This window comes from Xenopus laevis, chromosome 6L (genome assembly GCF_017654675.1).
Source record: "Xenopus laevis strain J_2021 chromosome 6L, Xenopus_laevis_v10.1, whole genome shotgun sequence".
In the NCBI taxonomy this organism is placed as follows: Eukaryota; Metazoa; Chordata; class Amphibia; order Anura; family Pipidae; genus Xenopus; species Xenopus laevis.
Window position 1 is genome coordinate 87,571,441 of NC_054381.1, and position 15,357 is coordinate 87,586,797.

A 15,357-nucleotide genomic window follows, 5' to 3' on the forward strand; every position below is an offset into this window, starting at 1 on the left:
TCTGCAAATAACATTAAAGTGTTCAGAAATTTACATAGAAATTGTACTTGATCAGAGTTAGGAGAATATACATTTGCAAATGTATCTCCCTTCCTGGTCTTTCAATTGATGCTTCAGAACAAAAGGTATGTCTCTGTGAATTAAAGTCATGACTCCTGTACATTTTTTGATCGGATTATTACTTGTGGCAACTATGGGGTAATGCTTGAATTTTAGATGAGGAAGTTTACCTTCTTTGAAGCGCGTCTCTTGTATTAAAGCAATTTTTGCCTTTAACATTACACATTCATTAATATTTTGCTATCTTTTAACAGGATTATTTAACCCATTAACATTATAGCTTATAGTTTTACATTCCATAATAAATCATTTGTTTTGTGACTAACATTATTATACCATATATCCAAATCTCAGAAACTCCTTTTACAAGTGAATTACTTGTTATAACCCTTATCCAACGTAGGGAGTGAGTAGAGAAAGTGAGGTAGAGGGGTAACTGGGGGTTTAGGGTCATTGTTATGGCCGAGCCAGTGAATACCAGGAAAAACAATTCCTTCTGGCTGATAAACCAATTGGCCATATTAGTGTGGGGGAGAGATTGTCAGCTGAGGGACGACTGGGCTGGGGAGAGCTCAGATATTAGATCTTGTCTGCACTTTTGGGCTCTCAACTAAGTGACCATGGGGAAATCTAAAGCCACAGATGAGAGAGGTATAGAAACAGAGGTAGAGCTATGTAACTTATAACATCAACAATTACAACAGTATTATATACGTTACATATCTGGGGAACATTCTAGATTGTTGTGTGAACAGTCCAGCTTATAGCAGTCTAAACGAATATTGCCAACATAGTCAAAGAAGTGAACTCCAGTATAAAACGCCGAAACGGGTTGTAACCAGGGACTCATTTGACCGCTCCAACTGGTGATGCGAATCTATCTCTTGAACTTGTAGGTCTTGGGGTGCGCTTTGGAGTACACAGGGTAGACCAGTTTCCTTGAAGATCAAAGTCCATGTTGTGCGTTGTGTTGGGTTCGATGGACCAATCTGGAAGCGGCATCTGTGTAATCTGTAATTTTTGTAGAAATGGTGTAGTAGCATCAGGTTGTCTGAGGATTGCTTGGCCTCCATCTTTTTTGATGATAAGAGCAAATGGGAATCCCCATCTATATGGGATGTTCTTTTCCCTTAAGATATCAGTAATAGGCTTAAGAGTCTTTCGTTCGGGAGACATCTTGGAATAATTTTCGGTTGCACTCTGCAAAAGAGAGTGTGGACAAGTCTTTTTCTTTGAGCAGAATCTCTTCTTTGAGCCTAAAGCTGTTAAGACAGCACAGCACGTCTCTAGGGGCATTCAGTGGGGCAGCTTTTGGCTTCTGCACCCTATGTGTTCTTCTATGTGTATTGCAGCATCTGGGTCTCTGCCTAGTATGTTGTTGAATACTTGCAGCAGGGCGGGGAGGATTTCTTCAGTAGAGACGGTTTTGGGTGGGCCTCTCACCCTAATATTATTTTTTCTACCCCTGTTTTCCATATCCTCTAATTGTCCCTGGCAGTCGGTAATTGTGTGAGCTTGAGTGTTCAATTGAGTATGGTCATTCTGGATAAGTTTGCTTTGATTAATGTCCAAATCGTCAGTGCGTTTTGCCATGATTATCGCTGTCCGGATCAGAAGAGTCGCATGCCATATCAGTGAACTGCTCTCTGTCAGCATTAGCAGGTGCCATCTTGGAATGTGTGTGTTCCGTTTTCTTTCGCACAAACAGCGGCGCCAATTCTTGCTGGGACCAAGTCTGTCTTCTGGTCGGAGCTTTCTCCTTTTCCGCCCTGTTTTTGCCGGTTTCCCCCATTTTTATTGAGCGGTTATAGCCCTTTTACAGTGCAGAACATGCAGAGCTCCTCACAGACACAGCCGCATTGCTCAGTGGCAAGCCACGTCCCCTCTTGAAGATCGGTTAAGCAGAAATTTTGCATGAACATGTGTTTTTACCCATAGAATGATTTCAGAAGTAACAAATCTCGCTCATGGATAAGGTAGACCAATTGTTGGACCTTAAAGTGGAGCTTGAAAGTAAAAATGCATTTGGAATCAAGCATAGATTCAGGTATTTCTGCTAAAAACACAGAACAGAAATGCTTGTTATTTAAAATGATATTAAATCATTGCTGTTCTCAATTTATTCCCTCAATTTATTCCTACAATGTAGAAGCACTAAGAACCACCTTATGTGGCTTATTATGGGAGTGAAAAAGTTAATATGAAAGCAAAGATAGAAAATGAGGAGTGCATTGCGGCAAAGGCTAAGACTTACCCCAAAAAGTATTTTAAAATATTAATAGTAAAAACATGCTTTCAGAGTGTGGCTCCTTTAAATAATGGTACCAGTATGGTTGTAGCAGATAAAGAAAAGGCAAATATTCTAAATATATTTTCTTTAGTGTATACAATACAGGAGTTCATAGGCTCAGTTAATAGCTGTTGGCTCAGCTCAATCTAGTTAGTGGCATACACAGTTTCAGATTGACCTCTATTTCTGATTTTCTCCGATTCGCTTTCATCTGGTATGGTACCTATATATTGGATGAAAGTTGAAGTCATTACAATATTTAAAAAGGGATTACAATCTCTCTGGCAATTAAAGGCCAATAAGTTTGACATCTGTGGTATGAAACTTGTTTGAAGGCTTGTTAAGGAATCACATTCAAAATTGTGTCCCAGTGAATGGCATTATGAGCATCAGTCAGCATGGCTTTATGAAGGATAGGTCATGACAGAACTCAGCTGGCAATGAATGAATTTACGTTTGAGTAACACAGCAATTGCATTTGTACAGTATGAATTATACAGGATGAGGTATGTCATGTAACTACAGGAAAATTAAACAACATCTACAGTATAAGGATGGCATTGGCAGGTATGGGGCAGGCAACACCATTAAAATAGTTTTTTTTGCAACAGATAATCTCATTTTATTTACTTGTTCTCTGCAGTTATATGACAGTTAACTGTTACAGATGTTACACTACTCACCTAAACACACTTTTGCTCAAAAATAGCAAAATAAATAGGACTGAAGTGGCTTTAATGTACTTAAGAAGGGAAATCTATTAATTCTGTTTAAATAAATCTACCTTCTACTTCTACCTATGCAGCAGCACTAGAAGTAAAATTATTAGCCTAAACAAACACACAATATATTTATTCTGTTTGAATAAATCTACCTTCTACTTCAGCTCTCAGTTGATCAACGAGGTCTGCGTGCCACCTCTTAAAATCGCTCCAGATTTTTTGGACTGCACATAGCCTCAGACGTATATCAAACCGCCTCCTGAGCCTTTGCCTCAGCCTGTCCATTATATTGAGCCATAGGGATCCTGACGGTCCCAGACTGAATATTGTCGTATCCCTCCCTGTGCAGGTAGTGTATAAAGAACTGCATCTGCTGCTCATTCATGAGTCCTGGATCTGCCATGTTTACAGTTCAAGAGTTTTCCACTCCTACAAATGTAAGGGCAGGGCATAGGGTATTTATAGTGTTGACGCCCATTTTTGATGCACATGTGACGTGCATGTCATGTGAAGCACGCATGTAGATTTCAATGCTCACGCATGTCACGTGACACACATAGATTTTGTGACATTATTGGAAGCCACATACATTTTAGGAGCTTTGGCAGACCCCAAACAGAAGTAATTAGACAAGCTTATGGCAGTTGTTTCAGAGACCTCATTTGTGTACTTGCAGACATCTTAATTAGAGGAAGGACTTTGGGTAATAATAGTGTAACTACATTTAAAATGCTGCTGCATGGTTTTCAATCAGCTTTATTAGAACCAAAAGAATTAAAAGAGGTAGGCCTCAAACAAAAGTAATTTGCCAAATGATGAGGCAGTAGTAGCAACACCAGCAGCATTAATATTGGAATCAATTTTATTAGAACTATTAGAATTAAATTAGGTAGGCCTCAAAAAGAAGACATTTGCCAAATGATGTGGCAGTAGTAGCAACAGCAGCAGCAGCAGCAGCAGCAGTAGCAGCAGCAGAGCAGCAGTAGTATTGGAATCAACTTTATTACAACCAGAAGAATTAAATGAGGTAGGCCTCAAACAGAAGACATTTGACAAATGATGAGGCAGTAGTAGCAACAGCAGCAGCAGTAATATTGGAATCAAGTTTATTAGAACCAGAATAATTACAGTAAATGAGGTACGCCTCAACCAGAAGAAATGAGTCAACTAAGCGGCAATATTAGAAGCAACATTTTTAGAAGCCATGGCATGCCTCAACCAGTAGAAATTAGCCAACAGTGCGGTATTAGAAGAAACATTTTTATAAACCATGGTAGGCCTCAAACAGAAGAAATTAACCAACAACGTGGCAGTATTAGAAGAAACGTTTTTAGAAGCCTTGATAGGCCCCCACCATGAAAAAATGTGTTGACAATGCAGCAGTACAGCAGTAGGAGCATTGTACGCCCCCACCACAAAAAAAAATTGCAGACAATGCAGCAGTAGTACTAGGGGTAGCAGGCTGCAGCAGCAGGAGCAGACATATCATCCAGATGGGGAATAAGCAAAACTATGGAGGAGTCTATGTCACGATCGATAGGGATGTAGCGAACTGTTCTGCGGCGAACTTGTTCACGCGAACATCGGCTGTTCGCGTCCGCCGCAAGTTCGCGAACGTCGCGCGACGTTCGCCAATAGGCGTTCGCGTCAAAATCGTTCGACCATTCGACCATTCGGTCGCTAAAATCGAACGATTTTCGTTCGATTCGAACGAAAATCGTTCGATCGAACGATTAAAAATCCTTCGATCGTTCGAATCGAACGATTTTCGGATGTTCGAAGTTCGCGAACTGTTCGCGAACTGTTCGAATTTTTTGCCGGTCTTCGCGAACGGCGTTCGCGTACACATACTCGGCGGTTCGCTACATCCCTAATGATCGACACCCTAAATCCAGAACAAGTGGTCTTGGCTCTGCTTCTGCCGGTAGCAGTCGCCTTTCACTTCAAGAGGAACCCTCTGCTAATTGGATGCTGCCAGGCCTTAATAGGAGAGAAGCCTAGCAAAAGTTCTGTATGAGCAAAGGAACAAAATTGTTTTACCAAGGAGATGAGGATGGAAGGCAACACAGCTCAGAAGACAGGTCAGATGGTAAAGCGTAGTCAGGCAGACTGAGCCAGCACAAGCAGAATTCAAGGAATTCAAGGATCAGGATTGGAGAGTGTAGAATAGTCAGCAGGCAGGCAAGGTTTAGATTGGAGACTTCAGAATAGTCAGCAGGCAGGCAAGGGTCAGATTGGAGAGTTCAGAATAGTCAGCAGACAGGCAAGGTTCAATATCAGTATAATCAAACAGGATTCACTAATACACAGGCCAGGAACCAGCTAAGTAGAACCTAACAATGGCCAATGAGTTTACATTTAAAGCCCCTTTAAATACTTTGAATTTTGTGTAACTGTGCAATGACGTCATCATGCTGGTGTGTAAAACCAGGAAGTACGCTACACGCACACCATAGGAGAATGTGAATAGCTGGGTTGGTTGGGTGGTGTGTGCCCTGCTCCCTATGCTGCCTCATCTGCTGCCACTGCTCTGCACTGAAGTACCCCAAATCTGCCCCCTGAGTACCACTGGCACTGTGCTCCAGCAGGTAATTGCTGACGGCCCACCGCTGCTCTACAAGTCGCTCCACCATGTGCAGGATGGAATTCCAGCATGTCGGCAGGTCACAGATCAGCCAGTGTGGTGGCAGATGATGCTGCCACTGCATCCATGCCAAAGACGCGCTGTCGGTGGGGACCTATGGAAGTGGCCACATACCCTACGTGCCTTCTCCAACAAGTCACCCAACCCTTGGTAGCTGTCGCAAACAACATTACCTGCTTGGAGCTGGTGGGTAGTGAACCACCGCTGCACCTGAGTCTGGAAAGCGGCCATGAGCTCTACTCACGGTAGCATCGTTGGTAAGCAAAATAGTTGCACCAAATCACCTCCACAGCTGCCAGCAGCCCCTAGAGACATTCATGCCAAATAGCGTTTTCATGTTGCAGTTTATATGCATATATGTTTTATATTATTGTTAAAAAGCAGCAATATATTTTAATTTAAATTGGGTGACAAAGTTCAAATATTAAGTAGGTATATAGGGTGAACATTTATTCTTTGGTATTTTTAAATATGACATTTTGTATATGGGTTTTTTTTCTTTGTCACCATATATACCTACTTAATACTTGAACTTAATTACCCAATTTAAATTAAAATATTTTGCTGCTATTTAACTGCTTTATCTTTTGTTAAAAATATTTCTATATATTTTTTAACCTTTGTATTTGAAAGTTTACGTGTAAACTACTTGATGGATATATCTAATCTGTAACCATGTTGTGGGTTGGCCTTTCTAAAAATGTTTTTGATTGGTCCATTTCCAACTACTACCCTCACTTTGGATTGGCAGTTAAATACATGTGTTTGATTAGTCCTTTTTCATTTAAATATGACTACAGGTTCCAGTGTTTGTTCCTCCAAGGCACGAAATGCATAAAGGCTTTGCTGTGATGTTTTTGCTACAATAAAACCTTTTTTACTACATCAATTTACGGAGTGTGGTCTGGTATGTGCCAGCCCTTTACTATTATCTATTTGCAACAAATTTCCTCCCCGAGCTGAAGGTCTGGGGCTTGAGCTCCTGAACCCCCTTTTCTTATGGGTAAGTTAACCCCATTTATTACTGCACTCGACACTGAGCGCCTATTGGTTCTCAAAACAAGATGTCTTTCATATTAAAATAAAACCCTGAAGTCCTTGTATATTTAAAATATAAAACTGTCTATCATATCCTTTCATAGATAAGGTGTATCAGTCCTTTAAGAAAGGAACATTGAAATCCAAATACACAATTCAAATACACAATGCAGTAAATACTGATGGTCGAGTGTTTTACTTTGTGGCTGTTTATATTAAACAAAAATATACATAGCAGCATGAAACAAACTGCTTTTCGAAAAACTGTATCCTTGACAAGCTGACATTTTGATGGTGCTATACAATTATGCTTGTGGGAAACAAATGTAAAATTATGTGATATTATATGTCAGAAATGTTTGAGGTAGATTGTAATGCTTACTGTAACCCTTTTTGCTAACTCTGTGCAGCAATATTTAAAAATGGTCAGACAGGCAGACAAGTCTTACAATAGAACATCAGAAATATTAAAAGTGAGCAAAACAATGTTCAAAATTGACTATACTACAGATTTGTATACCAAATGATTTGTACATTTGAACACATGCAAACTGTAAATTATATGGAAAGAGAAAAAATAAACTATTACAGCAAATTTCTAATTAATAAGGGTCCATGCAAGACTTTACAACTCACGTACCATAAAACATTAATCTTTATTCCCCTTCTCAAATCATATAATGTATGCATAAAATACAATATACTGTACACTGGGGGCTGTCAATTGCTTGTGGCTGTAATGTCATTTTATTATAATAAGTAGTGATGGGTGTAATTTGTCCCGTTTCACTTCGGCACAAATTTCCTGCGAAATTCGCAAATCTGGAAAAAAATTTGCGAAACTGCGGTTTTGACGCCTGCGACAATTTGCTGGCATCAAAATGGCTGCGGCATCAAAGTTGACGCCGGCGCCCATTGAAGTCAATGGGTGACCATTTATCATAGGGCTTGACAAAAGGCCTTAAGGGCCTGAAACTTTGCGGACCAGGTTGTTTGCCATGTGAATTTCCAATAAAGGCATTTTACACCACCGGTGCTGTATGAACAAATTTTCTTCTGGATTTATGGTGGAGGATGGACCACTGATGGTACGTGCACCAGCTATTTTCATTTGTACTATGGGACTCAAACACACAATTAAGACCATTTATCGGTGCCAGCGTCAAAATTGGCGCCGGCTTTGGGACCATCGCCGGCGTCGAAATTTTTTGACCTCGTCTAATTTTTGCTGCAAATTCGCAAATTTATTTGCCAGCGACGAAACAGGCAATTTCACCATGAAATCGCTCCTGGCGAATAAATTCGCCAATCACTAATAATAAGTCTAAACAACCATAACACACTATTAAGGTGCATTGGTTTTGTTTCAAAGTGGCTCATACACACAGTAGATATCACAAAGACAATGTTTTGGGCCTTACTGGGCCCTTCATCAAGCATGTAGTCATATGTGCAGATCAGTGTTGAATAATGTAGGGTGAAGGTGGGGGAAGGTTAGGGTAGGAACAGCAGTGTTAGCTAACCCAATGTGTTATATTTCTAGACAAAAAAGTCCATATTTACAAATAATTCTTATCTAGTCAATCCAAATAATCTCCGGTAAATGTCCATTGTGATTGTATCATGTCTCATACTCTATATAGAATGATGAAACTGCCTATAGTTATATCCAAAAAATACTATTTCTGTTTACAAGCTAACAATGGCTATAACCATGCTGTTCCTGCCCAGTACCTCCCCTTACTATCCTCTACCTTCACCCTGCACTATTTAACACTGAGAGGTATGTATGACTACAGGCTTCAACCATTGCCTTCTTGATATATACTTTGTGTTTGAGTTAATAAAGCCACTTTGAACAAAAACAAATCCACCTTAACAGTGTGCTGCTGCTGTCTGTACTTGGTATACAATAGGACCAGTGGCAGGTTGGGTCGATACACTGCTTAGCATCTGATCTGAGGTTAAGCACCGCATTATGGTGTGGAACTTTATTATAGTAAATCATCAATGCACACGATAAAACAAAAAAAAATAGGATTTTATTGCATCCAGTGTAAATGATCATATTCAGATTAATGTATTTACAGTATGCAGTAGAGGAAAACTTGGACCCAAGTATGATACTTTTTCTGTACCCAAAAGTTTGGATTGTGAGTATACCAGATTTGACTGTTGCAAAGGGGGAAAAATGTCTTCCTGACTCCAAAATGGCAATGGGACCATTCTCTGGATCAACTTGTACTATGAGCTATTTTTCATAACCCTGAATAACATTTTGTTTGCTATAAAGCCATCCAACCCTATCTTAAAGCTATCTAACGTATCAACATCTTCACAACTCTCACTGTAAAAAATCCCTTGCAAATATTTAGACTGACCTCCTTTCTTCTAATCAGAATTAGTGCTGTCTTGTCAGCTGGAAATACAGAGTAAATAAAGTATTAGAGAGGTTATTGTACAATCCCCTTATTTATTTATACATAGTTATCATATCCCCCCTTAAGCGCCTCCTCTCCAGCATGAACAGCCCCAAATTGGCCACTCTTTAAACATAACTGAAATTCTCCATACCTTACCAGCACTCTGTACAGTGGAAGAATAATCCCCTCCTCGTGCAAATGTATGTCCCTTTTAATACAGCTCTCAAGACCTTGTTTGCCCTTAAAGCTGCTGTTATGGATTTGCCTAGTGCAGTCCCATAGAGTGCCATAGAGAGTATACCTGGCTTGCATATTTTTACATCCCAGGTGCATGACTTTCCATTTATCAACATTGAATCTCATCTGCCACTTAGCTGCCCAGATTTCCAGTTTGTCAAGATCCTGCTGCAAGGATGCTGCATTCTGGATGGAATTAATTGGGCTGCATAGTTTTGTTCTATCTGCTAACATTGATACTAACACTTTTTTACAATAGCTTTCCCTAAGTCATTAATGAACAAGTGGGGGACCCCACTAAGAACCTTACTCCAAGTAGGGAATGTATCATTAACAACCATCCTCTGTTACCCGATCTTGTAATTAGTTTCTTATCCATCTGCAAACAACTTAATTAAGTTCAAATAGAAGTTAAAGGTCCAAACCAAAAAGTTCTCTCCATCCCTCACGTCAAAGTTCAAAAGTTTCCAAACGGAATGTTGCAGATCGTACCTCAAGAAAAATGAGGAGGGAGAGAACTAGAGCAAACACAAATAGTGTAGCGTTCTTTGGTATAATTACAGTACACCGAATGTGAAGTCATTCATACACTATCAGCGTGTTATTTACAAAAATCAGAGTGATTAAGTGCTAGTGGCAATTTAATGCTCAAATATACTCAAACATCATCAAATTTAAAGTGCATATGTGCTAGGTAGTGACAAGATTAATTATTTTTATGGTCAGTTATACTCACAGACGTATATATTAGGAAATCACATATCAAGGTAAATGGCTGTCATTCTGATCCTTCCTTGTAGACGAAAAAATAAAAGTGGCATGTGCGGAAAGTTTCTAAAAAATACTTTTTTTTTTTTATTCGGGTAGTTTATTGAAGAAATAAAGCAAACAATGTACATCAAAAGTTTCAGAAAATGGAGCACAAATAATTACATGTCGCATATCTGAATTAAACACAAAATAGGGAGCATGCCATATAACAAACACAGTACTATTAGTATTAGAATAAATTACCTTGTTCAGTGTCAGTCTCCTAATCCTGATCTGCTAAGGGTCGTCTTGGGTGTTGGGGGTAGACGTCGGTCCAGGGACCCCAAATTCTGTGAAATTTAGTGGGAACTCCCCTTTTTAGATACATTAAGTACTCAGTGCTACAGGTGTCCCGCATTATAGCTTTCCATGAGGAAAAGGTAGGAGGGGTCACTGCTCTCCAATTCTGAGTTATTAATCTCTTAGCTAGTAATAGTGCCTCCAAGAGAAAAAGGGAGTGATATTGGTTTAACTTAAGATCTTGTATTATGGCTAAGACACATATTTTAGGTGTTCTGGTAATTGTCACCCGAAGAACCCTTTCTAGAGTATCTAGTATTTCCCTCCAGTATAAAGTAAGATCGGGGCAACTCCACAACATGTGTAGCAAAGTTCCCCTATCCAAGGCACACCTGGTGCAGACATCCGGGGTATTGGCGTCAATATAGTGGAGCCTGACTGGGGTGTAATAAGCCCTGTGGAGAATATACAATTGAATTAGCCGTAATCTGTGATTGGGAGATACTAACTGTGGGGATTCTTGTGCTTCCTGCCATTCCTCATCTGAGATACTGCCCACGTCCACCTCCCATTTAGCTCGTAGCTCAACTAGTTCACTTCCATGCACCTCTTGTAACAGCTTAGCATATATCATAGTAACCAGGCCTTTGGAATGTCCCCTCTTAATGTACACCAAGAAGGGGTTTGTGGACAGCGATATGGCATGACGCTTGTGTATGATATTAAGGGCACGGCTGAGCTTGTGAAAGGTCAGCCATTGGGTGTGCGAAATTTGAAACTGAGCCTTCAACTGTGCAAAGGAGACAAGTTTACCATCTTGCCAGACATCTCCTAGAGTAGTCACCCCACGGTCGGACCAGAGGCTCATCGGGCCTAATTTTACCAATAGGGGATAATCTTGGTTGTTCCATAGTGGCGTAAGAGGGTCTGTGGCAGGAGCTTTAAGGTATGAGTTAGCCGTTTTCCATACCCTACGAAGGGAACTAATAGGGGGGGAAGTCAATGCTTGGGATGTGGTAATAGATTTTCCTAGCACCCAGCTTACTGGATTATCAATAAAGCCTGTCAGCTGAGCCCAAAGTGAATGCAGTACTTTATGGTGTGAGTTTTCTACCCATGTAGTTAAGTGGCACAGTTGCGCCGCCAAATAGTATAAGTGCATATCTGGGAGGGCCAAACCAGCTTTGCTTTTTGCACGCATTAACGTTCCAAGTTTTAGTCGTGGCCTGGCGTGAGCCCACACTAGTTGCCTAAATATAGCGTTCATTTTAAGAAAATAAGGTTTTGGTATCCATACAGGGGCTTGTTGTAATACATATAGAAGTTTGGGTAAAATAATCATTTTTATGAGATGCACCCGACCCGTGGGGCCTACTGGTAGGGTAGCCCATGACTTAAGTTTTTGGGACATCCAATCATTCAGCGGATCTAGGTTAAGAGTCAAGTATTGTTGGGGGAAGGCAGTGATCCTAACTCCAAGGTACGTAAATTCCGAGACTACTTTAAAAGGAAAGGGAGTCCTACTTTCCTCTTCTGTAAGCGGGTCTAACATGAGGGCGGTGGATTTGGACTTATTTATTATCAGCCTGGACATATCACCAAACTCGGCCAAGACCTTCTGCACATTAACTAGTGAAGTACCTCTATCTCCCAGGTATAGGAGGGTATCGTCTGCATATAGTTGGATGCGGTCTTCCCTACTTCCTAGAACAAACCCTGTGATATTGTTATGAGACCTGATGAGGTAGGCTAGTGGTTCAACAGCCAATGCAAATAATAGAGGGGAGAGTGGACAGCCTTGTCTGGTGCCACGGTGGAGATGAAAAGAGGGGGTAGACATACTACTTGTTCGAATAGAGGCAGTGGGTGCCCGATAGAGAAGTTTGACCATATTAATATAATTTGATCCGAATCCAAAAGTTTTAAGCAGTTGCCAGAGATATGGCCATTCAACTGTATCGAACGCCTTTGCGATGTCCAAGGCAACTATAGTCCTCTGACCTTGATTATCATGGGAAAGAGAAAGATTAGTGTATAGTCTACGGATATTTAGTGCTGTGGATTTGCCTGGCATGAAACCAGTTTGGTCTTCATGAACTAGGTAGTGGATCGTCTCACCCAATCTCGTGGCCAAGACCTTAGCGAGAATTTTAACATCAGTTGTCAATAGTGAGATTGGGCGGTATGCGTCACATTGTTTGAGGTCTTTACCAGGTTTGTTGAGTAGCACAATAGTGGCATTGTACATAGATGGTGGTAAGGATTGACGTAGGACAGCATCCTTGTAGGTCTCACATAGCTTTGGAATAATTTATTTTTTGAATCGTTTGTATATTTCAATCGGGAGACCGTCTGGGCCAGACACCTTACCACTAGGGAAGGCATCTATTGCGTCTGAAATTTCTTTTAATGAGATATCTGCATCCAGGGTATTGGCCTGTTCTACCGATAAAGTAGGCAGGTGAATATCAGTGAAGTATGCTGCCATGGCCTCTGGGGAAGCTGTATTTTTAGATGAATAGAGTTGGGTATAAAATGTTTTAGGATTCCTAGCACCTCGTTGGGTTGATTATGCAACTCTCCTTGATCATTATACAGTTCAGTAATTACCGGGGGAGTGGTTTGCGCCTTGGCTATATACGCTAATAGTTTTCCGGCCCGTTCACCTTGCTCATAGAAATTGGCCTTAGAGAAAAGCAGTTTTCTTTTAGTTTTCTCATGCATATGGTCAGCGTAGACCTGTTCAGCTTGGCGTAACTCAGTGAGTGTGGATGCTGACGGGTCAGATTGTATACTGGCTGAGAGGGTATCAACTGCTTGACGCAGCTGCATTTCGAGGCGGCGTGAGGCTTTTTTAACGGCAGTAATTTCGGTGTGAAGGGTGGACCTAAGAGTGGCCTTAAAGGCCTCCCAAATTGTCGGAGTGGTGACTGGGGCATGGTCTAAGGAGAAGTACTCCTTAATAGAGCTGGCAATTGCTTCATCGTTATTTATAATATCCAGCCAGACTGGGTTAAAAGACCATTGTCTAGTGCCTTGGTAAGCAGGGCCGGATAGCCAGGAAATTTTAAGGGGGGCGTGATCAGAGATCTTGTTTGGTATTGAACACTTTGTATATTCGAAAGGAGACCCTTAGAGAGAAACACCATATCTATTCTTGACAGAGACATGTGGGTTGTAGAGAAACATGAAAAACCAGACTGTGATGGATGACAGTGACGCCATACTTCTTCCAGAGAAACATCAGCCATCAAGTCTGCTAAGTTAGATGCCCTTATAGAGGAAGTAAGCCCAGAGCTCCTCGCTCTATCCAAGCGCTCATCAAGAACTGTATTAAAATCACCTCCACAAATAATTTGGCTATGTGGGAAGTCCGCTATGTATTCTACAAATTGAATAATACACTCATCTGTGTATGGGGGAGGAATGTAGATGTTAGCCAAAATTGTGTCTACCGAGTTGATCTTACAATTTAGGAAGATAAATCTTCCCTTGGGATCAGATTTCAGAGACAGGAGCTGAAAATTTAGGGATTTTTTAACCAGAATTCATACCCCACCAGTATATGAAGAGTACGTAGCATGAAAGGCCCATCCCACCCAGGGGCGCCTAAGGGACAGGATCTTACTTCCTGTAAGGTGGGTTTCCTGCAATAATATTATTTCAGCATTGAGTGACTTGACATGATCTAAGACCAGCTTCCTTTTAACCCGATCGTTTAGACCCCTTACATTCCAGGAGACTAAGGAAAATTTTAAATCGGATGCCATGAGGAGGCTTTGTATACATTGTACTCATGAGGGTAAAACAAAATAGACCTCTCAGGCCTGTAGCATATAGAAACATGCAAACACTTCAGTGACATTTCTAATGAGAACCTGGAAACAGAACATAGACACTTAAGTCTATAGAATAGATGGACATGTAAACATTTAAGAGCTACCCGTTGAACTTTGAACCTTGACAACTTAACACCCCCCGTCCCCTGCACATATGTGTGGGGAGTCCCTCCCTTTCTGCCGAACCCCAATTTTGGCAGAATTTGATCCCTGAACCTAAAAGCAAAACACATTTTAACGAAACGTAGTTAAACCGTTCAAATGCTGTACTTGACAGCTGAGAGGATTCTGATTACAGTTTGAGAATCTTGGGCCCGCCGGCCAACAACCAGGATTCATAGCGTGAGACATGGGTATGGAATCAGAGTATACTGTAAGCTGTACTAAGCAAAATAAGCTTAGGCTGCGTGCGGGATAGTACGACACGGCGTGCCAAAAATATAACATTATAAGTCAGTCCACAGCAACCTGTATGTAAATTTGCAGGTAAACAGCATTAGTGTTATGCAGACCAGATGCTCACGTGAGTAGTAGCCAACCGAGAGAAGATGCAGGGGTCTTACCGACCAATGATAAAGCAACAAATTTTGTAATCCAAATTAACGGTCTGCGAGGACTTCAAAAAGATGGGCTTTATAGTGCCATGTTTTCCAGCCATGCAGAAACTTCTTGTGGGGAGGAAAAAAATTGAGTGTTGCCATTCGTCTGGATCCGAAGCTTAGCAGGATACAGCATGGCATATTCAAGCTTCTTTTCCCTCAGACGTTTTTTTACCTCCTGAAACCGCGATCTTTGCCGTTGAACCTCCAATGAAAAATCAGGGTAGAGAGAAATTCTGGTGTTCTGGAAAGTGATCTGTTGCATCTTTCTTGCCATCCTAAGTAATGCATCTCTATCCTTAGCGTTTAATAGTTGTGCAATTAAAGCTCTAGGGGGGGCCCCTGGAATAGGAGGACGCATTGGGATCCTATGAGCTCTTTCTATTGTGAAGGCAGAGGAGAGTAGGGACATTTCAAAAGTCTCTCTTATCCAGGATTCTAGGAACTTCTCCGGC